Raw genomic sequence first — 26,724 nt, 5'->3', positions numbered from 1 at the left:
CTCCATTTTTCTCCTCCTTTTGATCTCTATGCAAACTTCTTTCATGTAGACAGCTACAACGGGGAAAGAGATTTCTTAATGGATACATGAAAGGGAAACCTGGTTTGAAGATCAGTGAATGATGTCAGATGAAAGGATCAATATTTCTGGTTTGTAATATTTCCACATTGATTTCTCCCCACCTTCTCATAAAAAACCCCAAGTCAAAGGCTGTAAAGGAATTCAATAAATATGTTGTGTCATAATAAATATAAGTGGTCAGTTTCCTAAGGTAAAGAAATATATTTACAGACACATTTTTATTTGTACTTGTTCAGAGTTGCATGCTATCGAATTACATGTGGTATAATGGGCGTCCTACAGTTCATCCAGGATTAACCAATACATTTAAAAGTAGTCAAATATTTTATTGTAATTTTCATGCATGTCATACTACCACGCTGTAACAGCTATGCTATTAACTAGGAGGATCTCTAATACATGATGGATTGTTTCTCATTCCCATAGTCTCATCCTAGTAATCAAAACCAATCAAGTCAATCCAAATCCCCATTTGCTGGCTAAAGCATATACCAAAACAGCATTACATTTCTATAGAAAGCCTGCTTATCTTGTATATCCAGCAGCAATGCTGAGCAAATTTCCTTCAACAAAGAACATTTATGTATGAGGGGATACAAAAAGAGAGATGAGATAGTCAAAGTGAAGGGCTAGGTAAATGATCTTTGCAACAGCAGTCTGAATGGATACGAGTAGGGCAAGACAACATTTGTCAAGGCCAGAGAGACAGATGATACAATAACTGAGACATGAGATGATGGAAGTCTAGATGAGAGTCAGCTGCATGGATAGATACAAAAGGCCACATTTTAGAGATGTTATGCAGAAAGAATTTGAATGATTAAGACATAGCCTGGATGTGTGGGGACCTAGAAAGAGGTCTGTGTCAAAGATGATGCCCAGATATGGGCCTGAGTGACCCTCAGGATGGTCGTGTTGTCTACAGGGATTGAGAAAAAAGGGAGCAGAGCTGGTTTGAAGGGGAAGATTAAAACTTCTGTTTTATCCATGTTGAGCTTGAGCTGATGGCTAGATATCCATGAGAACGGCAGAGAGACAGGCTCAGATTTTATCATGGACAGAAGGAGACAGGTCTAGAACAGAGAGGCAGAACTGTGAGTCATCAGCACAGAGATGGTGGTTGAATTTGTGTTTGCAGATGAGATTACCCAGCAATAAGGTACAGAGGGGGACCAAGGACAGAGCTAGCAGAACCATGTGACAGGGTATATAGACTCCACAGAAGATACCAAGGAGTTAATGAAGAGAGCAATCATTCCCCCAGCTGCAGCTGAAATGACTGGTTAGAGACAGCTGGGACAAAAAGCTGCAACCCAGACTGAGCTGGCTGGCTGTTGGAGAGGCTGAAAGCCACAATGGAGGAGCTTCACAGCATGGGGGGAGGGAGAGGGGGTGAGGGGGAAAAAAAAAGCTGCCCAGAGAGACCAATTTCCTGGCAGAAGGATTCAGGGATGGCTGCAGATGCCTGCAAAGGCCATAGGTAGGAAGCATCCGAGGGGGGCAGCACAAGAGTTAAGCACACAGGCCCAAATTTTTAAAGGCATTTAGGCACTGCTATACTCAGTGTTGCAACACCTAAATCTCATTTTCAGAAAGCATTTAGGTACTTAGACGCATTGGATTTAGACTCCTAAGTGCCTAAATCCCTTTTGAAAATGAAATTTAGAGTCTTAAATCAGTTAGGCATTGCAATAACTAAATGCCTTTAAAAATCTGGGCCAGTCCTTGACTGCCTAACACAATACTTCTGGTTAGGAATCCAGAGGAGAGGCTAGGCCTGGATCCAACTACCAGCCCCCAATGCCAAAGCGGGTCAGAGACTGCCAAAGGCCCAGATTTGTGGTGGTAGTTCTAATATAAAAGACTACTGGACTTAATTTTTGTCCCTGTTTTGACTTCCCTTCCCCCCCCCCCAATGACCAAGGGAGAGGGAAATATCGTGCTAGTGATTGGAAGCCCATCAGACGGCCCTTAGGACCTAGGACTGAGACCCCTTACTACCTCGAAAGGGGAGAGACTCAAACGACCCAGTCAGAAGGCTGGAGCCATAAAGAGAGGCTAAGTACTATAGGTCATGCTTCTGAACTGATACAAAAAGGGAAACGGAGGCAAAGCTGCTGTTATCAAATGCTTAGCCAGGAGGTGGACATTGAAAGGTGAGAGGCTCAACCACAACCCCCTGAGAAAGCTGGAGGGATGGACAAGGGGTATCCTACAAAGGACATGCTGAGGGAGTGATTAGAGAAGTAGGAGGAGAAGCAGGAAGAGGACAGGGTCATGGAAGTCAAGGGAGGACAAGGTTTCAAGAAGAAAAGATGCCCAGCTGTGTCAAAGGTGGCTGACAAGTCAAGGAAGATGAGAATGGAGGCACAGAAAGAAGGAAAAGCAGGAGGAAGAGAACCACTGAGCTAGAACAAATACATTGTCCTTGCCCCAAAGAGCTTTTCAGAGATGGAAAAGACTTGTTGAGTCATCTGTTACCCTCCTGCCAATGCAGACAATTACCTACAATAGACATTCATAACAAAGCACCAGAAAACCTAACAAGATGTTTACCAAACATCATTCTGCTTGTATGTTACATCCCTTCTTCCCCCACTTCGTCCGTTTTGCCTCTCTTGATTGTAAGCTCTTTTGGGGTAGAGATTGTATTGCTTTGTATTGCCTAGTACACTGGGGCCAAATTCTCTGTTGGCTCTTAGAAACCATCGTAATAAATAATAATAAATAAAAATGAATGTATATGCAACATTCTGGATCAGATTCTGATCATCAGTATAAAATCGAGAGTAAATCCATTGATTTCAGTGAAGTTAATGAAGTACACAAGTGTAAATACTGACATCAGAAACTGACCTTTAATGGATAGCCTGTGCTACGGCTTGTGACAGACTATTTCAATGTTCAGGTAAAATTTGCATTAAGAACCATACTGTTTATTTTTGGTCAGCTATAAACATTTACAAATAGCAATATTGTGAAGCTTTTCCTATTACTTCTGTAGGAAGATAAATTCCATTACCTTTTCAAATCAAGACGGGAATGTCAACTGCATACATTTTGATTTCAAAAGCCGCATTAACTACTTTCTAAAAATTAATGCATCATTTCCAAATAATGCTTAAGACACATTGACTTTCATGACTTCCTGCCATACCTATTCAAAATCCAATTTTCTCCTATGTACAATCAAGAAAAATTTCTGCATAAATTCAGAATCTTCAGTTGATTAAACGAAGTGCCTTGCAATGCCAATTTGAAGGATGCGCTGTACAAAATGCTGCAAAAGGAGATTTAAAAAACTGAGTTCCATAGTGAGTTGATCTGAAAATAGAAAATATGCTTCCATTCATTTTTAATCACTTCCAAGTGGGTTTGATTGAATCTGCTGACGGCAGATTTCAGCACTGGATATGAAAGCGGCAGACTATCTAGTAATTAAGATGAACTTGTCTCTTAAAGCTTCAGTTGAGGCTATTGCTGTCATTTATGAAAAGCAGAAGTCACTGTTCCACCAACAGCATTAGGATAAGTAACTTACATTTCCTGCCCCTAGAAGTGGTCAGCCATGACTTCCATATTATTTCAATCTTTAATTTACATCATCCCCATTCACAACCTTTTGAGAATCCATTCTCCACTATCTACTTAATTTGACCTCCAAAGAACACTTAGATGACTCACTAAAATCTGTGTTACAGGCTCAAGATGACAGACGTGTGGAAAAAACCCAAAGGGAAAAAAAAAAGATTACTTTACATTTAATATAGTAAAAGAACAAAGAAAAGTCAAAGAAAATGGCACTAGTCATATCCTATTTTTAGGAAATGCTGTGCAATAAAATAGAGAAACACCATTTTCTGTTCCATTCATTACCGGAAGTGACTGGTCAGCTATAAAAAATCATGTTAAAAGGATGCAGTTTTGTAGCAGCCCATCTGTAAGTGGAAAAGGTTTTCTTGGGACCACTGAACTGTACATACAGACCATTATATAACTAAGCTAAGAGCACTGTTTACGTAAGATTAATACATCTGATTTAAGGGAAAGACTCTTCTGGAACGGAAGTCACTGCTGGAAATAACTCCCAATTACAAATTCTTGCAAGGTATGAATTCAAAGTGTTAGCTGCATTGTGTAGAAGTGTGCACCTTGGAAATAGCAGCTGAAGGAGGGGGTAAGCAGAAGATATCACACAAGCAAATCCCTGCCATCCACTCTCCCTCAAACAAGGGTAGCACATCACAGAATGGCAGTGGATCAGGGGATGGCTCCCTTCACCTCAGCCCCCCTGGAGACCCTCAGAGCACAAACACACTACTTAGGCTGTGTGCTTGAGTCCAGGATTGGACCTAAGAAATTAAAGATCTGGCTTCCAGGGTAGAGGGGTCTGGGAACACTGCAGAGACAGTATGTTTGGTCAATCCCTTAGGAGGAGGAAGGGCATGTCATCCTCTAGTGACTCCTGAAGGCAACTCAAGGAACTACACTGTCCCTCAGCCAAAGGGAAGGTTGTTAATAAGATGCAGTGCTGTTCAGGTTTCCCATGTAAGGCTTTATGAGTAAGGCGAAGATTTTGTCATGGATATTTTCAGTAAAAGTCAGGGACAGGTCACGGGCAATAAAGAAAAATTCACAGAAGCCAGTGACCTGTCCCTGACTTTTACTAAAAATATGCATAATAAAATGGGAAAGGACTGGGCAGATGTAGGGTGGCTGGGAGCTCTGGGGCCCCCACCACTTGTGGAGACTCAGAGCTCCAGGGTCCCCCTGCCCCCAGTGGTGGAGGAGAGCTGCAGGGTCCCTCTGCCCCATCCCCAGCAATAAGGAACTGTGGGAATCCCCACCACATCCACCACCACCACAGTGGGGAGCTGTTGGGGTCCCCCTAATCCTCCCTGTGGTGGAGAGAAGCTGCCGGGGTCCCCCTCTCCTCCGCAGAGTCTGGGAGCTGCGGAGTACCCCCCTGCCTGCGGCAGCTGGGAGCGGTGGGGTACCCCCGCTGCCCAGGGCAGCTGGGAGCTTGGGGGCCCGCTGCTTTAGGCAGTGGGGGGACCCTGCAGCTCCCGGCCACGGGGGCTGGAATCACGGAGGTCTTTGGAAGTCACGGATTCTGTGACTTCTGCCACCTCCATGACAAAATTGTAGCCTTATTCATAAGCCATGGAAGTACGGGGTATGCTGGGTTTCCCAGAATCACTATGGGCATTTCAACATCCCCCTGCTTGCAGCTTTCTGTATAGGCCAGTGTTCCTGAAGATGCGTGCGTCATTCACCTTCCCTGGACCATCCTGCGTTGATGTCAGTTAAACGCCCACCGTGATTCCACAAGTGCCGGCAATGCCACAGAGAAATATCCTTTCTATTGATGTACTTGGTCGCAAGATGGTCCAGGGCCAAAATAGGGATAGGCGTGCCATCTATCGCCGCACCGCAATTAGGGAATCCCATTGCCGCAAAATCATCCACTATTTTACGCACATTGCTATGTCACAGTCCTTCGCAGCAGGAGGCAAGTAACGGCCCTGCACGCTTGTATTAATGCAGCCCCAATGGTGGACTTCCTGACTCCAAACTGATTTGCAGATTTCCCTCTCCTTGTTCCTCTCTCCTCGGTCTCTCTTGCCTGAGTTCTCTGCTCTGTTTATATAGTCTTTTCCTGACCCTTTCACAGCTTCGATCATTAATTATCATTGATTTGCCATATCACCATCAGCTGGGGATGAGCTAGTAGGTCACAAGCAAGGCTGAGCCTGGCTTGCCCAAAAGGGCCGGCCCGTTTGTGATACCCCAAAATAAATAAAAAAAGATTCTCTCATATTTTTGGTTTGTCTTTTGATATTTTACTCCCTCTGCGCACCCCCAGCATGTGGGTGGGTCAATTACAGTGCTGACAACTCTCTCAGGTTTATGCAGTACAGTGTGTTTTGCCCCCCACTGCAGAACCCCTCACAGGAGAGCCCCACTAAGAACATAAGAACACAAAAATGGCCATACTGGGTCAGACCAAACGTCCATCCAACCCAGTATTCTGTCTGCCGACAGTGGCCAATGCCAGGTGCCCCAGAGAGAGTAAACCTAATAGGTAATGATCAAGTGATCTCTCTCCTGCCATCCAGCTCCACCCTCTGACAGACAGAGGCGAGGGACACCGTTCCTTACCCATCCTGGCTAATAGCCATTAATGGACTTAACCTCCATGAATTTATCCAGTTCTCTTTTAAACCCTGCTATAGTCCTAGCCTTAACAACCTCCTCAGGCAAGGAGTTCCACAGGTTGACTGTGCGCTGAGTGAAGAAGAAAGTCCTTTTATTTGTTTTAAACCTGCTGCCCATTAATTTCATTTGGTGGCCCCTAGTTCTTATATTATGGGAACAAGTAAATAACTTTTCCTTATTCACTTTCTCCACACCACTCATGTTTTTATATACCTCTATCATATCCCCCCCTAGTCTCCTCTTTTCCAAGCTGAAAAGTCCTAGTCTCTTTAATCTCTCCTCATATGGGACCCGTTCCAAACCCCTAATCAACTAAGATCAAATAACAACGATTTATACAAAATGCTGCCTGACAGGGCAGAGTTTGCAGCTCCTCCCCAACCCCCACAATTCTAATTAATTCTGTGCCCACTGCCCCGACTAACATCTGCTCTTCCCCCAGCCCAGCAATTAATTGTGCTGCCCTCCACATCAGTTCTGCCTCCTCAGCCTCACATCGGCCCCATGCCCTTCAGGACACTTTTCTGCACCTCCTGTAGCTGCAGGATTCTTCATCCCCACTCCCTCTCCAGGCCTGGTGCTGCAGGGATGGGGAGGAGAAGGGGCAGGAGCAGAGAGCAGACTGATCCATTATTCACAGTGGGAGAGGAGGGAGCAGAACTGCTCTATACTCTTTCTGCTCCTTCCTCCTCACCTGTGAGAATGGTGTCCTTCCTCCCCTATCCATAGATTCCTCTCTAGTGTTCTGCCTGCTTCCCACACAGCAGCCCTGACTGGCTGCTCTTCCCCAGAGGCAGGGAAGTGGGGAAGGCAGCTAATCAGAGGAATTTTGTCCTCTGGCAGAGCTGAAATTCTCCTAAAGGTTGTAGCTCCTTGCATCATCCAGAAACATGATCTTGGCCCCTGCTGGAGCTAAGATCATGTTATTTGTGATGAAATCACGAGAGTTGGCAACACTTCATTGGTGCAAGTCTTGGGAAGTTATAAGCTACACCAAGCAGGGTTTTACAATGGGAAGAGTTAAACAACCTTAACTATAGCCGTGTCTAGTGCTCCAACTCTAATAATAATAGAATAGAGATCATCCACAACGTCATACTTTAACAGCGTTGTCAGTTATGGTTAGCAAAAATGTAAGGAAGAAAAACAAGAATCAAAAGTAATAGAAGCGTAGTAATTTAAGAAGAGTTTCTGAGAAACCATGGCAATTCAAGAGGAATAAAGAAAAGATTGCTTGGCTTGATGAAATGTGGCTAAACAGCAGTAATATGAGAACTGTAGCTAAAGCCTGAATTACTGTAAGATGGGGCTTTTTCAACCTGGAGTTCGCAGACTATGTCTAAGATTTCCAAAGGGGTCCACACCGTCATTCAAAATTTTTTAGGGGTCCGCAAATGAAAAAAGGTTGAAAGCCACTGCTGTAAGATATTCTTTCTATGAGAGCCAGAAAGTATAAGGGAAAGTTCACCCATTACGCTTATTTAAGCCTTAAGTCAACAAAATACTTGTTTAACTTTAAGCTTGTGTTTAAATCCCATTGAATTCATTGGGACTTAAACACACACTTAAGGCCCTGATTCAATGAAGCACTTAGTTTGTTGCACAACACTTCTGCTCCAGTGTTCTTTCTAGGAATTTTAAATGGCTTAAATCAGAACAGTTAGATGCAAAGGGTTTCTTCAAAACTCAGACCTAGATTTGAATCAGCATCTGAATTCTTCAAACAGAAGTTATTTTTATATCAGGTCAAACCAAAACCCTTGCTCTGAATACTCCCAAAATCCAAACCTAGACCCAAGGTTTGCAGTGTAAGCTCATCACTATTGAAATCGGAACCGTTCCTCCTCCTTTGAAAACAGTAACCGGCATAGTAACCTGAGCTACACAAATCTCACAAGTGTTAAGACACTGTCAAATGATACTGCTATAATAATCAAAAAATTACTAAATGAGATCTTAAATTAACATCTTGGGAATTACACCATTAAAAAATTTGAGCTCCAGTGAGTCATGACTCTGAATAAATTTCTGCGTGTCTGCTTTTGAGACTATTTTGAAAAAAATACTTTACTTATGAGACAGATTTCATAAGAATATGCATGACTCATCTGCAATATGAGGGCAATTAAATATTTGTATTGGATTTCTACTATACATCAATAGGTACTCAGATTTGAAAATCCCTAGCCAACCCCATCGCCAGTAACAAAACCAAAATGTTTAGCGAACACAACAGTCTGAATTTAGTCTCTCCTTCCTACACACCCACAGAAGCATCTCAGTTACCTACTGCACATCTCTTTCGGAATATAGGCAAAGGTTAAAGTATCATCAGAAGGGAGGCAGACTTCTCATATATTGTGTAGTGCAACAAACAGTGCAAACACTGTGCTCCCTGGCTCCATACACTCACCCTCAAATGAAATGTCAGGGCAATGTTAGATTTAACTTACAGGGCAGATCTTCAGATAGCATAAATGGCTGCAACTCCATGAACTTCTGAAGTTTGAGGGCCTTAGTGGGAATTAAGGGGTGTATAGGCCCTAAGCTGCCCTTCAGCACTGGGGTGAACATACATACATGCCATTCTTAATGAGTAAAATTATGTGTTCACTGTAACAATTATGATGTCCTTAAGTATTTATTTCTTCACTTTTAAGTGCTTGGATTTTGTAAATGATGTGATAGGTAACTACATTACTGTCATTTAGCAACCCTAGCTGGTTTGTGACACACAAGTGGAACAACAGTGCTTCCTAGTCTCTTGGCTGTTTAAAGAGCGTACCCACACCAAATCCTAGAGATGGGAGGAGTGCCAAGTGACACTGACCCAGACCTAAGGAAGAGCTCTGTGGAGCTTGCAACCGTCTCTTTTTCACCAGCAGAGGTTGGTCCAGTGAAAGATATTACCTCAGCCCTGGTCTCTCTAAGGGACACTGAGTCAGTCTGTGATGCAGTGACACAGCGGTGTTGCTGTGTATATTTTATAGCCCATATTTTGCAGCCTTTACTTACTCAGACAAAATTTTTCTTTCAGAGAGTAAGGATTTGGAAAATGCTATTTCCCTATTTACATGGAAGATTATTGAAAATTATATTTAAAAAAAAAACAAAGATATGAGTTTGATTTTAAACCGAAGAAATATTTGTTCTATTTGGATTTCTGCCAGGGTCTCTTGATGGAATAGCAGGGTTATCCATGCGCATAATAAAGCAGTATTTTGACTGGCAAGATTACTTTAAATAATTCTTAAATATCTGCAAGAGAGCGTCTACAATGAGAACCGTAAGATCATTTAGTCAGTAAACCGTATGAACAAGTTTGATCATTGTAAACAGAAGCACAGCATATGGGAAAGCATACTTTATACAGGTTTTCTCCTTTGAAGATTTTGTTTAAATGACTGCCCCCAATAAATTATTTACCGAGACAAGTAAAAGAAAACTGCTCTAAGTACATTTCAAAGCCTCAAAACCTCATGTAGACTAGGCAGCCCTCACAAGCTTACCCCAGTTACAGCTTTTTGCAATGTCCAGTTTTCCGGCAATATACATTTCAAAATGAAGGCAACACCAATAAAAGGTGGACCAACTTAAGTAATATGGATAAGTGGCTCTTTAACAGACAAAAGGACTGAGACAAACATAATTATACTACAACAGTTGGAAATAACTTCAGCATAGAAACATTGTTATTTGTCAGCATTATTTGTCAACATTGTCAGCGCTAAGTACTGACTGTCAACTAGCCTGTGTCACTAGAAGCCAAACAAAGTCCCTGAGGAACTTTAAACCAAGGCCCACATTCAGGAAAACATCTCTGGTCAGGAAAGGTGCTTAAGTACATGCTTAAGAGCTATCCTGAATCAGAGTCTATAATATTCCCCACTTTCAGCCTCACGCCAGTGGGCATCTGCTTTCAGATACCACTGACCCTGCAACCCAGCATCATGCCTTACAAAGGCAGGTGACCAAGCTCTCTCTACACTGGCCCTGGTAGTGTAGGACTCAGATCTTCCTGAAGGGAAGTCAAACCATCCCATCACACTTTGAAAACAACAGTGAAGGGCATATCTTCCTTGAGTTGTTATCCATTTTAATCAACATCGAGCCTTGTGTATAAAGACTCAACTTTCCCACACCCCATTATTAAAAATAATACTTTGCTTATCTTAGAATAAAATCCTGGTAAAATATAAAAGGCATGATTTGGTTCCACACGTGTTTAATACTGATGTAATTCCATTAAGTAAAATGGAGTAACTCTTGATTTACACCAGCATGAGAGATTATAAGATACCTGGGGCTGATTCTAATGTTTTAATTTTTTGTATTATACTGTTGGTGCAATGTCCTGGAGTTGGAGGAGGGGAGAAACACACAGTAAATAAAATTGTTCAATATTGTTTCATCTTAGATAATAATTTTAAGTATTTTATTAGTTTCTATCTATATACAGGGTGCACACAGTCAGAACTTTTTCTCTGACAACCACAAACAATTCCCTCCAGTTCTTTAAAACTGTGGTTTTGTAAGTAGTATAACATTTCTGTGACCAAAAGCACCCCTATATTCATAAACTACACGCTAATGCAATAATCTTTATACTAAATATGCCATGTGAGGTATCATTTGAAAACTAATAACTCACTAGTCGATAATATCATGGTGAAATGTAAAGTTATGAAATCCTCCTGTATGATGTTCTTAGCACATGTTCCAAACCACACCCAGGCAGAAGCATCCTGAACGAAGAAAGGTGTGTTTACCTCAATTTACATATAAGTAGTAAACAGGGTCCTCCTGACAGGAGGGAGAAGAAATGACAGGCAACAAAGCAAATTTGCATTTCAGCAACACAAGCGAGAAGAAAAAACATGGAGCCTCCTTCACCATGAGACTCCATGTTGCTCCCTTTACTGTTTGAATAAACTTTGCTCTGAGGGGTAATCCTCAAAAAAAAATCCAGTTCAAAGGTTAACTGGACAGGAAAAGAAAACCCCAAGCGCTCGCTCACTCTCACTCACTCACTCACACACACACACACACACCCCCTAAGACAACAAAGGAACCAGCCCCTTGACTTTGGGGAGAGATCCTGACCTGAGAATCTGGTCAGCGATGTTGCTGGGATCATGTGGTAAGGATTTTGCCTTGATCTAAGTCTAGCTTATTAAGTTTTAGCTACTAGAAAGCATTTTATCTTTATTTCTCTTGTAATCATTTCTGACTTTAATACCTGGTACTTGAATTCACTTAAAACCCTATCTTCTTTTAATAAACTTGCTTTGTTTTTTAATCTGAAACAATCCAGTGCTGGGTTTAAATTGAACTGTTTGGTAAGTCCAGTTAAAGTAGCAAGCTGTTGAATATTGACTCTTTACAGAGGCAACAGACTTTTAATATCTGAACTGTCCAGAAAAGGGCTGGACAGTGCAGAACACATGCTTTTGAGAAAATTCAGGATTAGGAGTTTTTTGGGGTCACCTTGTAAGTAGTAACCCAGGCTGGTGAAAGCCAGAGCATGACTGGTGTGTTGCTGACAGGCTGCTGGGGCCAGAGCTGCTGGACCAGGACTTCAGCTATACACCAACACTCAAGGTGTGACCTGCATGCTGGCAGGCTATTTGTGAGTGGACCAAGTTGGGAGTTACAACAGCAAAGCATTGTGAGGCACCCAAGGTTGCAGGCCAGGCAGTGACACAGCCCCTCACTGGTGCGGATTGCACCCTGGAACATGATGATAGGTGCATAGCAGAAGCCTTCAGCCATGGGCACCTGTGAATGGGTGTTCACCCCACACAAGCCCTGAGCAGGTTAATGTGGGCCAGAAGGGGCCAATTAACCTCATATGCTGGACCTGGAGGGGAGCCAGGAACTGATCAAGTCTAATTGCAGACAAAGACCAACTGAAGGAGGAGCTGGACTAGGATTATAAAGACAGGAAGCAGAGAGCAAGGGGCCTGTAGTCACTCTCCAGAGGGATAGGGAGTTGGTCAGGGACAAAGAGGCAATACAGGGGAGAGTAAGCCCTTAGAGTCTGCCAAGAGATCAAGAGCAGTGAAGTAGCCCTGAGGAAGGTCTGGTGGTAAACCCAAAGACAGAGAGAGGTGGGGTAGGAAGGAGCCCAGGGAAACAGGGACTGAGACTGAGCAGACCTGCATTGCTAGTCATAGGGGTCCCAGGGCTAGAACCCAGGAGTTGTGGGCAGGCCAGGGTTTCCCACTGGGAAATGACACAGGACCTAGAAGTGAAATGGAGAGATGTCTGAGGTAGCAGCTGGACAGCTTATCTGGTGGGAGTTTGATACTGCAGAAGGAGGGGACTGTACAGCGACCTCGTTGGAGGTTCACAAAGAGAGGGGGCACCATAGCGTGAGCAGCCATTGACAGCTTTCACCCTGTATGGTGCCCCCTAATTACCAGATCTAGCCACAAGGAGGCACACCTGTGAGAGGGGGCTCCTTTACAGCACCCTAGAAATAAGGGAGTTACTGTACACACACTAGGACTGTGAAATCAGCTCTTTATGTTAGTATCATCATTAACATGCATACATGGAGAGGCAGTCCCCACTAGTTCATGTAACAGCAGGGAAAATAAACTCTCCCACCGGTCCCTAAGCAGCTCCACACCTGCTCCTGCAAAGCAGAGACCTGGTTCTCCATTGCCTTTAATCTGTCAGTCAGTCATTTACACCTTCAAAAGTAAGTACATGGGGGTGTAAAATGCTACCAAAGCAGGAAGTTAGCATCTTATACCCACTCTATACAGGTGCACGAGACAGCACAAGGTGCACAACAATGGAGAAACAAACACAGCGTGTTTCTCCTCCGTTTCTCCCCTGCACTCAGATGGTGCACAGCTGGGTTACTCCAAAAAGAATAGAGTGTTAGCACGTAGAGTGTTATTTCTATATACCACAGGTCAGACTTGGGCATTTTGTAAATTAATATCCATGAGCCTGATTCATCCTTATTGTAACTGCACTGAAATGAATGGAGTTACAACAGGAGTGAAGTGGGATCCCCTCTTTTAAAGAAATAAAAACATTAGCAGGTCTGAGTCTTCTCATTTACACCTGTTTTACAACCTTACATCAATATAGTCAGTCATGCTGTAAATAAGAGTAGAACCAGGCCCGAAGTCTGACAATCTATGATTGTAGAGGGAGCTTTGGATATTAACTGATGGGTATAGCTTCCATTTACAGAAAATAAATTCCTTAATTAGCCTTGCCCAGCTGTAAATTTCCAGCGATATTATTCTGTGCAATCAGTTGATACAGAGCTATCAGAAAATTTTCCACTCACAAAATGTCCTCTATAAAAATAAATCTGATTATGGACAGACCAGAAATAGGTGCCTAAAATTACTGTCAGAACAACAGAATCAAAAGGATGAGTTGGCTTCCTCTCTATATTTTCCTCTCTCTTTATCTTGCTCACTCCTATGTAAACTCACGAATACAAACTCTGCTAATGCCACTGTTTGCAAGAGGTATCCTCACAATTCATACAAAAATGTTTATACAGGTGGTACATCATTTCACTCAGGATGGATACTACCAATCTGAGTAAAAACTACAGGAAAGGACAACACTATAAAAGGGATTCATAAAGCGAGAGTGAGATGTACAGTAAACAAGCAACCTGGCACTTGGTTGTAAAGTCAAATGGGAAAAAGTGTCCTTTTTATCACCAAATAAGGCAAAACAATTTCTAGACTGGAAATGTATAACAAACAGAGTTCTGCAGAATAAATAAATAAATAATAAAAAAAAAGAGACAACCACTTGGTAAGGGAAAGTTTTCCATGGGTCCATCAGACCTCACACAGATGCCAATCCACCACTACTTCGTTCTCAAAATGTTTCTTTCCCTATACATCTGGGAAGAGCTCCACACCCGACTGGTAGTCAATGGAGAACAAGTCAGTTACCATGGCACCAAAACATGCAGTAACTTCAGAATATCCTCGACTTTGTCCAGCGCCCCAGAGGACTACCACCAGTCTATGGGCCAAATGGGGAAGAAGCAACAAGATCCTTCTTCAGACTCAGACATACATTGCAAAAGCAGAGTTAACATGCATATAATGTCAAAAACAGTCCTACACATAGACACTTTGTGCATTTTATTCTCTCATTCCCTGCAGTCAGAATAACCTGTAGTTAATATTCTTTGATACATATTGGTAATTCACATGTGTACATCTCTCTCTCTCTCTCTCTCTCTCTCTCACACACACACACACCTTGCCCACTTCCTTCCACCACTCCTGTCCCAAAGGAACTACAGAATGATCTCTCTGCAATTTTCTGGAGAAGACAGTATTGAGATGACAATCAGTCACTTTACACTCTAGCACTAGTGCAAATCTGTATGTTGTTTTGCCATTGTTCAGGGACAGTCAGAATTTGGCCTTATGGCATGAGGAAATCCAACAACATTGGCCCTTCCTTTCATAACATAGTGGGCACAGTCATTTTCAGTGGTATGTAGTATGAAGTTTGTTTCATGAATAAAACACCACAGCCCCAAAACACAACAGATCCCTCTGTTCCCCTGAAGGCTGCCCCTCTCTGAGAATTCTAATGTTCATTCCTTCTTTGTTTCATTTCAATTTCCAAAACATAAATTAGTAATGAGCCAAAGGGTATCTGAAGTATAATTAGCAATGAGCTGATGGACTTATCAGCCCCGGTGAAAGTACCTAACAAGCACAATACATGCCAGAGGTCACTTGAATACAATGTGTGGGTCACAGGAACAATGATACCATCTGAAGAGGGGAATTCCAATCTGGAAATTTCTTAGGCGGGAACATGGCAAAGCCCAACCTGTGACAAAAGCCAAGGAGCCCAATGAGACAGCCAGCGGCTCCAAAGGCCATGTCTACCTTATAAATGGTACTACTGAGTTTGTGACCAGTTAGTAACATAATTGGCCCTAAACATGGTCTGTGGCCTCAAACAACATAGTTAATATTTTTAATAACCATGGGAACTAACCAAGTATCTACCTTACCAGCAGCCTAGGCTGACACATATGTCTTCCTGCAACTAGGTCATAATTACAGGTTTCAGAGTAGCAGCCGTGTTAGTCTGTATTCACAAAAAGAAAAGGAGTACTTGTGGCACCTGAGACTAACCAATTTATTTGAGCATAAGCTTTCGTGAGCTACAGCATCCGATGAATCGGAATGCATCCGATGAAGTGAGCTGTAGATCACGAAAGCTTATGCTCAGATAAATTGGTTAGTCTCTAAGGTGCCACTAGTACTCCTTTTCGTTTTGCGAATACAGACTAACACGGCTGCTACTCTGAAACAACGTATGGAGAGCACTGGGATCTGAGAGGTTTGGTTCAGACCCACCACCAGACACAATATAATCATTGTCAATGATAGCAAAATATTTTTGGAGACTTTGAATTGCCAGTCACTATGGAAAAACCATATCTACTCCCTTATCTACTCCCTCGTGAAAATTCCACTCAACTCTATTGGAATCCTTCATGGTCTCTCCTGGTTTCTATTGTAGAAGCACTAACCCCAATTGCCAGTAGAGAAATTGTTCTGTTCAAAAGTCAAGTTGTCCAACTAGAACCAACTAGAGATTTTTTACAGAAAATTTTCACTAGAGCTCTTTTCCTATTGGACAGCTAATTAACATTAGACCATATTCATTAGAACAGGTCTGTACCTTTAGTCAATTAGCACCTCTTCAACAAAATAATAATGTACTGGAATCTGCATTCTGCTTCTTCCCTCTTTTTGTCATATGGCCCTGGATGAGATATTGGAATGATTTTACAAGAGTTATTGTACTGAAGTGAACCAAGAAAGAGCAAATATATTGCATTCATATTCACCATACAAAGAGATAGTCAAAGAAGCAAGGCAAGAGATGTTGTAGCTTGTAATAAGGTTAAATACAACCTTGGTATAAGCAGGAACAACTTCACTGCAGTCAGCAGAGCTTACATTAGGGTTGAATTTGGCCCATACTTCTCAGTGCAGTACAGCATGAGGCTTATAATGAGATAGCAAAGGGATTGGGGCAATTAACTATAAACAGAAATAAATCTTGCAGGCGAACTGCTTAACTGTGCATACACAAAAGTGCCCTACTCAGCAAGCTTAAGTTGTTAGATCAATACAATAGCGTCCAAAACATAAGCAGATACATATTTAAAATAGGACAATTGCATAGTTGATGCAAAACCATTAATTTACAGGGTTTCTTACTGAAAGACTGTAAAAAAATCCATGCTTTGTACATGTACTCACCTTTATTTTTCCTGCAAGTTTTTTTATATACATCTTAATGTAAAGAAAAAGCCTGTTAACTTATGTAAAAGAAGATATTGTATTTTATTTAATTAAACATAAGGAATTATTCTGCTTCTGAAAAAAAATACATTCTATAATTTTTTTTGTGATCATTCCACATGAAACTACATCTTTGTGTTTTTATTAAAGAAATATAGTAATAATGACAATACTAAGCACTTACATACCAAGATAGGGCAAAACTGGAATCTCTAATCTGAATCCTCTTGAATTTTGAGGGGCTTTGGGTTCAGATCCCTAGATCCTAACCCAGGGGTGGGCAAACTACGGCCTGTGGGCCAGATCTGGCCCCTCAGGGCTTTGGATCCAGCCCGCGGGATTACCCCCCATGGTGCCGCAGGCCCCGCGCCACTCTCAGAAGCGGCCAGCACCACATCCCTGGGGCTGGGGGTTGGGGAGGGGGGGAAATAGAGGGCTCTGTGCATTGCCCTTGCCTCTAGGCACCGCCCCCCGCAGCTCCCATTGGCTGGAAACGGGGAACCACAGCCAATGGGAGCTTCGGGGGAGGTACCTGGAGGCATGGCAAGGACAGCGCACAGAGTCCTGTGCCCCCCTCCCTCCCCCAGGGGCTGCGCAGGGTCATGGTGCTGGCCGCTTCCCGGAGCAGCACAGCGAGGGGCCAGGCAGGCAGGCAGGGAGCCTGCCCTGGCCCCGGTGCATGCCGCTGCCACCCCGGAGACGCTTTAGGTAAGTGGCACCAGGCTGGAGCCCGAACCCCTCCTGCACCCCGCCCCCCAACTCCTTGCCCTAAGCCCCCTGCCTGTACCTCGCACCCCTCCTTCACCTCAACTCCCTGCCCTGGGCCCTCCGCCGCACCCTGCACCCCAACTCCCTGCCCTGATCCCCCTCCTGCACCGCCCCTGCACCCCAACTCCCTGCCCTGAGCCCCCTGCTGCACCGCCCCTGCACCCCAACTCCCTGCCCTGAGCCCCGTCTCACCCCGCATCCCTCCTGCACCCCAACCCCTTGCCCTGAGCTCCCTCCCGCAGTCCACACCCCTCCTGGACCCCTGCCCTGAGCCCCCTCATATACCCTGCACCCTTCCTTTCCCCCAATCCCTTGCCGTGACCCCATTCCTGCACACCACATCCCCGCCCACACCCCGCACTCCCAACTCCCTGCCCTGCATACAATTTCCCCAGAAACAGAAGTATTTATACAGATTGGCCCCAGACCCACAGATTTACATTTTCACCTAATGTATACTATACAAACTATACAAAGCTACTTTCCAGTTCTGACTTGTTTTCTTAGTTTATATCCCTTACTACATTTTATATATAGTCATTCAAAATTATGCCATTTACTTAGAAGGGTTTAATATATGTGAGGCACCGTTGCCAACTCTCGCAATTTTATTATGAGTGGCCCCATGCTTGGCCCTTTTCTCCTCCCCCCACCTACACTGCAAGCAACAAAGACACTCAGAAGACTGAAGACTCCAACAGAGGAGACTGGCCCAGGTTTCAAGGATGAAACCTGTGTACTATGAACTGCAAGATCCAGTGCGGTAAGAAAAACTGCTTAATCTAGATGTTGCCCCATGTAATAGGGTTGAAAGTTTAGACTCCGTGCTTATATTTTATTTTATTTTGGTAACCATTCTGACTTTTTGCCTATCACTTATAATCACTTCAAATCTATCTTTTGTAGTCAATAAACTTGTTTTACTGTTTATCTTTACCACTTTGCCTGAACTGTTTGGTAAAGCTGCTCAGGTTTACAAAGGCTGGTGTATATCCACTTTCCATTGGTGAAGTGGTGAACCAATTAATAAACTTGCTGTCATAAATATAAAGGGAAGGGTAAACCCCTTTAAAATCCCTCCTGGCCAGAGGAAAAATCCTCTCACCTGTAAAGGGTTAAGAAGCTAAAGGTAACCTCGCTGGCACCTGACCAAAATGACCAATGAGGAGACAAGATACTTTCAAAAGCTGGGAGGAGGGAGAGAAACAAAGGGTCTGCATGTCTGTCTATATGCTGCTTTTGCTGGGGATAGACCAGGAATGGAGTCTTAGAACTTTAGTAAGTAATCTAGCTAGGTATGTGTTAGATTATGATTTCTTTAAATGGCTGGGAAAAGAATTGTGCTGAATAGAATGACTATTTCTGTCTGTGTGTCTTTTTTGTAACTTAAGGTTTTGCCTAGAGGGATTCTCTATGCTTTGAATCTAATTACCCTGTAAGGTATCTACCATCCTGATTTTACAGGGGTGATTCCTTTACTTCTATTTACTTCTATTTCTATTAAAAGTCTTCTTGTAAGAAAACTGAATGCTTTTTCATTGTTCTCAGATCCAAGGGTTTGGGTGTGTGGTCACCTATGCAAATTGGTGAGGATTTTTACCAAACCTTTCCCAGGAAGTGGGGTGCAAGGGTTGGGAGGATTTGGGGGGGGTAAGACGTGTCCAAACTACGTTTCCCAGTAAACCCAGTTAGAGTTTGGTGGTGGCAGTGGATATTCCAAGGACAAAGGATAAAATTAATTTGTACCTTGGGGAAGTTTTAACCTAAGCTGGTAAAAGTAAGCTTAGGAGGTTTTCATGCAGGTCCCCACATCTGTACCCTAGAGTTCAGAGTTGGGGAGGAACCTTGACACTTGCACTGCTCATCTTCCTGAGGTACAAGGCTGGGAGCTGGGGGGATTCAGCTGGTGCCTCTCTCTCTGAGATTCCTGAGTGGCTCTGGGAACATTCATGCAATCTAGCTGGGTGTGGGGCTCCACATGTGGTTGTGCGGAGTTATAACAGCACCTGGAGGGGTTAGCAAAGCATTGTGAAAGACGGCCCAGGCTGGAGAGTTAAGGGGGCACAGCGGTCCCACAATTCCAGGCTGCACCCCGGGGATCCTGTCACACCACTGACTTCAATGGAGTTACTGCTCAGATATAGTGGTACGAGGGCAGAATCAGGCCCAGTTTATCTTTAGAGTCATTCATAATACTGCATACATTTGTTAAAATAGAGAATCATTGCTTCTTTTTGAGAAACAAGTTGATAGCAGCATTTAATCTAGAGTAGGTTTTTATAAAGAATTTATCAGAAATATATTGGGAACTTGAAGCTGTGGAAACAGATGACTCTCTCATCCAAAATGCATAATTATCTTCTTGGGGAAGTGTACAATTAACATTAAAATATTACAGTTTACAATTATATTAAGCACTATGACATTCTATTTTTATCTCTTTAAAAAGAAAAATTAACTTAGTTATCAGCATTACTTCTTGAAGTCTCCTCCCCATCAGGTGTGCTCCATAGTAACACTATCATTCAAGTGACAACTAATGCAAATGGCTTTTTAAAATATTACATATTTGCCTTCCGGGCAACTACAGCTGGATTGCTTTTTTAAAAAACGGAAACAGCTATTCAGCTTAATTAGTGGTTGTCAGGTTTCGATTTGCCAGCACCCTTTCCACAAAAACAGAATGACATTACTTTTCACCTTATTCACAGCTGTGCATGAGTGCTGGAGAATGCGTCTCTCTCTAACATTCATCAAAGCTATTAATACCCACTAAAGGTCTCGCCAGTTTAGCACTGGGAAAACTTCTGCTAATGGAATAAACTGTAAACTTTCTAGAACCTTCAGAGTCTGTTTATCTGCATCCTGAAATCATGTTGGAGTCTAAAGATCCTTTGTCCATCTGAATATCAAGTCCTTTTTGCCTTTTAATCTGATGCCCAATTTAAAATCTACAGCTGTGCCACTGTAGCACTTCAGCATAGCCCCTCACTACAGCAACAGAAGAGGATCTCCTGTCAGTGTAGTTAATCCACCACCCCAAGTAGCTAGGTTGACGGAAGAATTCTTTCATTGGCCTAAAACTGTCTATATGGGGGCTAGAGCGGCTCTATTATGTCGTTTAGGTATGTGGATTTTTCACACCTCTGAGCAATGTAGCTGGGTCCACTTAACTTTTGAGGGTAGACCTAACCGTTCTTTCAATGGAGAGTTAAACATAGTTTCTGGATTGGTGTACACTGAAAAGTTACATTGCCATACCTATGCCTCTCAGGGGTGTGAAAAATCCACACTTCTGAGAGACATTGTTAAACCGACCTAGCCACAGGTGTAGTAGTGCTGAATTGATGGATGAATTCTACCATTGACCTAGCTACCAGTTCTCAAGGAGTGGGATTACCTATAGCGATGGGAAATCCCCTTCCATCACTGTATGTGTCTCACTGATGCGCTGCAGCCGTGCCACTGCAGCATTTTAAATATAGAGAGCCTCAGTTATATTATCAACTGCTGAATCCCCTAGCTCATTTTCTCGTGCTTATAATTATTATTAACCACTTTTATTGTGGTAGCACCTAGAGCCAACTGAGAATGGAATGGCAGTGTGCTGGCCATTGTACAAAAACGTAGCAAGAGACCATCCCTGCCCCAAAGCGTTTACAGTCTAAATAGACAAGACAAACAAAGGGGGGAGGAAAGGGATAACATTTAATGTCATATCATTTTTGTGGTTTTTACAATTATTTGTTTTTAAAACACATGACCTTTTTCCCTCTCTCCCCTGGCTGCTGCGTGAAAGATCCACATAAAGAGCTGGGGAAACTGACTAATTGAATGAAGACAAGGTGCTGTCCAATGCGCAAATAAACACATTGAATTTAAAAAAAAAAAAGTTTTCTCTAATGTCTTTCTTATCTGATAATCTTAGGTATTACCTGTAACAATAACAGGTTATAAATTGGTAGGCAGAATTGTTAATTTTGAGAAGGACACCATCAAGTTTAAAATTACATTTCTATATGAAAACTTTGTACTTACTTCAATTACAAGCAACATGTAAGATGATCATGACTGAAAAATCAGCAAAAACAAACACACAAATTTCAGTTTGTGCACTTGGAGTGAAATTTACCTGTTCTTGTGCTAGCACAGGCCTATGTACCATTTAAGTGCCATTAACCCAAAGAATCACATATCCATTGTGACTTAAACCAGTATTCACATAAACGTATTAAACATGTGGAAACCAGTTAAAGAATAATAAAACCATTCTTGCACCATCCCTTCCTACAATCAAAATTACTTCCATTCATTCACGCGACATCCCTCTGGATCTATACAATATGCCTTTTACTGGCTGCTAGGCAACCTGAACACAGTACTAAGTAGTAGCTGTCTATGTTTGTTAAGAATGTACAAAGTTACCCCTGTGATTTATTTATTTTTTTAAATAATGAGGAAACACCATAAGCCCAAATAGAATGGCTTTCCTTTCTGATCAGTAATTAATATCTCTGGGAATACAGAACTGTTTGTCAAGAGACAGGTAATCCTGAAACACACTTATGGCAAGGTTATAAATTAGCTTCTTACAAATATGCAGTAGATGAGATTCTTTCTGATACGTGGGTTTTTTTTAAAAAAATGCCAGTGGTATAAATGAATACATTGTAACCAGCTTTTATGAACTGTGTTTATAGAGAAATCCTAAAACACAAAATGGCTTATTCATTATCCTTCACCAATTCAATTCATTTCTGGAAAATTCTGATTTAAAGCAATTTATTCCACCGTTTGTACAAAACCACCTTCATAAACAAAAGCAGAACAATATGCTGGATGAGTAAAAATTACAGTGCATACAACAAAGTACATAGAGGTGTGGGGTTTTTTTTTTTTTGTTTTTACTGAATTTAATTATTACATTTCTTATTCCCTCTCAGGGCAAAATATGCCATTTTGCACTCCAGTAACAGAAGTTTTACAAAGCAATTTTGTCTTTAAAAATATTATTCATGTTTTTGTTCTTTAATATGTTTCCTCCTATTCCCAACCCAAAAAGTAAAAACACTATTCACGGATCTCAAATATTTTCCAAATAGGAGCATTTATTAAATTCCTGACTCAAACTAGAACAGCTATGGGGAATCCTGTTATAAGGACTGATTAGGGCCCTCCTTTATTGATCATTACACCTAACTAATCATTAAATCTTTGTGCATAAAATGTGAACTTCCTAAAACAAACATGCACAGAAATAAGATCTCCATCTTGCAAACACAGATCAATTTCTATTAGACATTTTAATGCCAAAGCACATTAGCCAGGTTAAAATGGTCTCTGACTGGCAAGCTTTTTACGGTCTTTACTGATTGGCACTCAAAAAAGGTATGAAATTCTCTCATCTTTGAAAACATAAAAGAAAAATCAAAGAAACTACTGCTAAAGTGAGCTTCCCACCAAATTCTCCATTGTTTTGATCAATGTAAGCAAAAGGCAAACCCCATAAGCACCAAGAGGGAGTGGTTCTAGGTTCTAATAATTCTGATTCATAGCAATTAATAATCACTATGAGGTACACTCACTACAACTGGATTTCTTCCTCCCCCATGTCCCACATGATAGCAGATAAAAATTTTATAGATAGCCACTCGAGTGCCACGACAATTCCAGTCTGCCATCTTTTTCAGTTTGACAGTCATGAAGCCCTATTGAATGATGTAGCCTTGGGAAAGCAGAGAACATTATAGGTCCCTAACAATGTTGCTCCATGAAATTTTGTGTGTGTGCGCGCACGCGCGCAAAGGAAACTCAAAGTATTCTTTAAATAATTGCATCATCCTTCTTACAGTAGGACACAATTGTGTATTAAGACTGATCAAGTAAGAGTTGCTGCTAAGTTCCATTGGCCATAATATAAATAAAAAGAAAAAAGTTAGCATGACCTTGTCCGGAAAGCCACAAAGTAAAACAGTTAAATTTCCAATGAGGTTTCATTTAATCCAGAGTACCACATGCCTGGCCATTGTTTATATTATCCAACATCAGACCCATAATCCTCTGCTGGAACAGCTCCACCAGGGCCAGAAGCCTCTAATTTCAGCAGGGCTCAGTTGGTTTTAACTACTGTGTTGTTTAACTCTCCAACAAAGCCTTATTAAGCTTCTATTAGTTCTAACCCAGTGCACCTGCACCAGTGGAGAGATGCTGGTCTAGACATATCTGTATAGCGAATGTGCTCTTTCAAGTTAAGTGGTCGAATGGTGTTGATGCCCCAAATCAGTCAAGGGCTACTTTTACAGCTAACGCATTTAGGATGAAATTCATTCCCGTGCAGAAGGCCAGCACAAGAGCTGGGCACCTTTTAAGTCCCATCCTACTTATACCCTCAAAATAGGATTTAAGTCATGTGTAGGTAGGATGACCAGACAGCAAGTGTGAAAAATCGGGACAGAGGGTGGAGGGTAAGAGGAGCCTATATAAGAAAAAAAACCAAATATCAGGACTGCCCCTATAAAATTGGGACATCTAGTCACTCTCTGTGTAGGTTTTGTGCTGACTCTGCACAGTGATAAATTTCACCCATCATTATCCAAAGACACTGTCAAGGTAAAAAGTCATGGGCCTAATTCTCCTTTGCCTTACATCTCATGTAAAGTTTTGCACCCACTTCACAAAGATGTAGACAACTGCACAAGATTCAAGGCACTAGAGAATCAGATCCCACAAATTTCAAAATAAGATATCTTATTTCCTTTGTTACTAATACACTTTGCATTATTAAAACAAAGAATTTTCCAATTATTTTTCAAGATGTAAGCTGTTTGTTTACTTTTTGCCCTTCATAGCTAATAGCCAATTTCACCCATTGTTCTGCTTCTCATGCACTAATACAAAGAAAATACAAAGACCCTGCTCCCTCATTCACATTGAGTAGTACCTTTTTCTGCATATGGTCCCATTGAAATCAATGGGGAGTGGTACCATCAGTTTTTAAGCAGATTAGAGCCTAATGTAGACTCTGTAAATCACTTTTTAAAAGAAAAGTAGTAAAATTAACACCAGGAGATACATTTATAAGAAAACAATACCCTTCATCCACCTACAAGCACTCAGTTGCATTTTGTGCCTTGTAAGGGCTCAGCTTTTGGTCTGTTAATAGCCACCACTACCGTGCTTAGTTTGATGCTTACATTCAGATTACAGATTCAGGTTTATGACACGAGCAAATGAGCTCAAAATAGGTTGAAATATTAAGTGGTTTTAAAAAGGTACCTACTTAAAATCTTTGTTAAAACTCTTAAGTCATGGTTCATATTATGGATCTGTGAAAGGGATATATAAATAAAAGCACGTCACCTTGGAATTGTTAAGTACTTAATTTTTCATTCTAAAATAGTCTTTTAAGTCAACATACAGTAATGTTGTTGATACTCTAATATTACAAATCCTGCTATTTTAGTGACTTCTCTCTGAAAAGTGATATATTATCTCTTTTCAAGTTTAAGTCTTTTCCAGAAGATTTCAAACATATTTTTAAAACTTTTGATTAATTCAAAATTTTATTTAGAATGTTCTTGATAAACCTCACATAACTTTATTGAGTTTGTCTTCCTTTTACAGACTTCATTAACAGCAGGGACATGACGTCCTGTAATAAAGTCAAACACAGGAGGAGAAACATGTTTAATTTGGTAATGGCTTTAAACTCTGAAATATCCTCATAACCCAAACACTAAATCAAATAATTTCACAGCTAGATCTGTGCCAACCTATATATCAGTTTTATTTTATTACCAGAATCTAGCAACATGGCAAAGATTGTGTTGCTATTAAATCTGTTGTACCTTGCACCTGAAGACATAAGAGATCAAATTAATTATTATTTACTAAGGAAAATGCTGTAGTTAAAAAAAAAATCCTCCACTCGCAAATCAGGAAGGCAGTAGTTCAGAATGATGTGCTTTATACAGTGGTATATTTTAATCTAGAAACAAAAGGATTAGTTATGAATCCATTGCATATGGATTAATTAGAACACTGTGCATCCGCCATTTTTCTATTGGCCAGAAATGTCTGGAAAATGATAACACATTGTTTCAATTAACCTTATATCCAGTAAAAAGAAAAGGAGTACTTGTGGCACCTTAGAGACTAACAAATTTATTTGAGCATAAGCTTTCGTGAGCTACAGCTCACTTCATCGGATGCATTCAGTGTCAAATACAGTGGGGAGATTATATACATAGAGAACATGAAACAATGGGTGTTACTATACACACTGTAACCAGAGTGATCACTTAAGGTGAGCTATTACCAGCAGGAGAGCGGGGGGGTGGGAGGAGAACATTTTGCAGTGATAATAAAGGTGGGCCATTTCCAGCAGTTGACAAGAATGTCTGAGGAACAGTGGGGGGGGTGGGGGGGGGATAAACATGGGGAAATAGTTTTACTTTGTGTAATGACCAATCCACTCCCAGTCTCTATTCAAGTCTAAGTTAATTGTATCCAGTTTGCAAATTAAATTCCAATTCAGCAGTCTCTCGTTGGAGTCTGTTTTTGAAGTTTTTTTATTGAAGAATTACCACTTTTAGGTCTGTAATCAAGTGACCAGAGAGATTGAAGTGTTCTCCAACTGGTTTTTGAATGTTATAATTCTTGATGTCTGATTTGTGTCCATTTATTCTTTTACGTAGAGACTGTCCAGTTTGACCAATGTACATGGCAGAGGGGCATTGCTGGCACATGATGGCATATATCACATTGGTAGGTGTGCAGGTGAACGAGCCTCTGATAGTGTGGTTGATGTGATTAGGCCCTATGATGGTGTCCCCTGAATAGATATGTGGACACAGTTGGCAACGGGCTTTGTTGCAAGGATATGTTCCTGGGGTTAGTGGTTCTGTTGTGTGGTGTGTGGTTGCTGGTGAATATTTGCTTCAGGTTGGGGGGCTGTCTGGAAGCAAGGACTGGCCTGTCTCCCAAGATCTGTGAGAGTGATGGGTTGTCCTTCAGGATAGGTTGTAGATCCTTGATGATGCGTTGGAGAGGTTTTAGTTGGGGGCTGAAGGTGACGGCTAGTGGCGTTCTGTTATTTTCTTTGTTGGGCCTGTCCTGTAGCAGGTAACTTCTGGGCACTCTTCTGGCTCTGTCAATCTGTTTCTTCACTTCAGCAGGTGGGTATTGCAGTTGTAAGAATGCTTGATAGAGATCTTGTACGTGTTTGTCTCTGTCTGAGGGGTTGGAGCAAATACGGTTGTATCGTAGAACTTGGCTGTAGACAATGGATCGTGTGGTGTGGTCTGGATGAAAGCTGGAGGCA

General features: G+C 41.8%; 1 protein-coding gene across 3 annotated transcripts in view; it reads right to left on the bottom strand.

Annotated features, from left to right (window-relative positions):
* The window catches only part of RAB3B (RAB3B, member RAS oncogene family), a 120,320-nt gene that overhangs the window by 68,189 nt on the left and 25,407 nt on the right, over positions 1-26,724 (bottom strand). The gene's annotated exons all lie outside the window — the stretch shown is intronic.

The sequence above is a fragment of the Natator depressus genome, chromosome 8 (genome assembly GCF_965152275.1).
Source record: "Natator depressus isolate rNatDep1 chromosome 8, rNatDep2.hap1, whole genome shotgun sequence".
Taxonomy (NCBI): domain Eukaryota; kingdom Metazoa; phylum Chordata; order Testudines; family Cheloniidae; genus Natator; species Natator depressus.
This window is presented reverse-complemented; position numbering and strand designations above follow the sequence as displayed.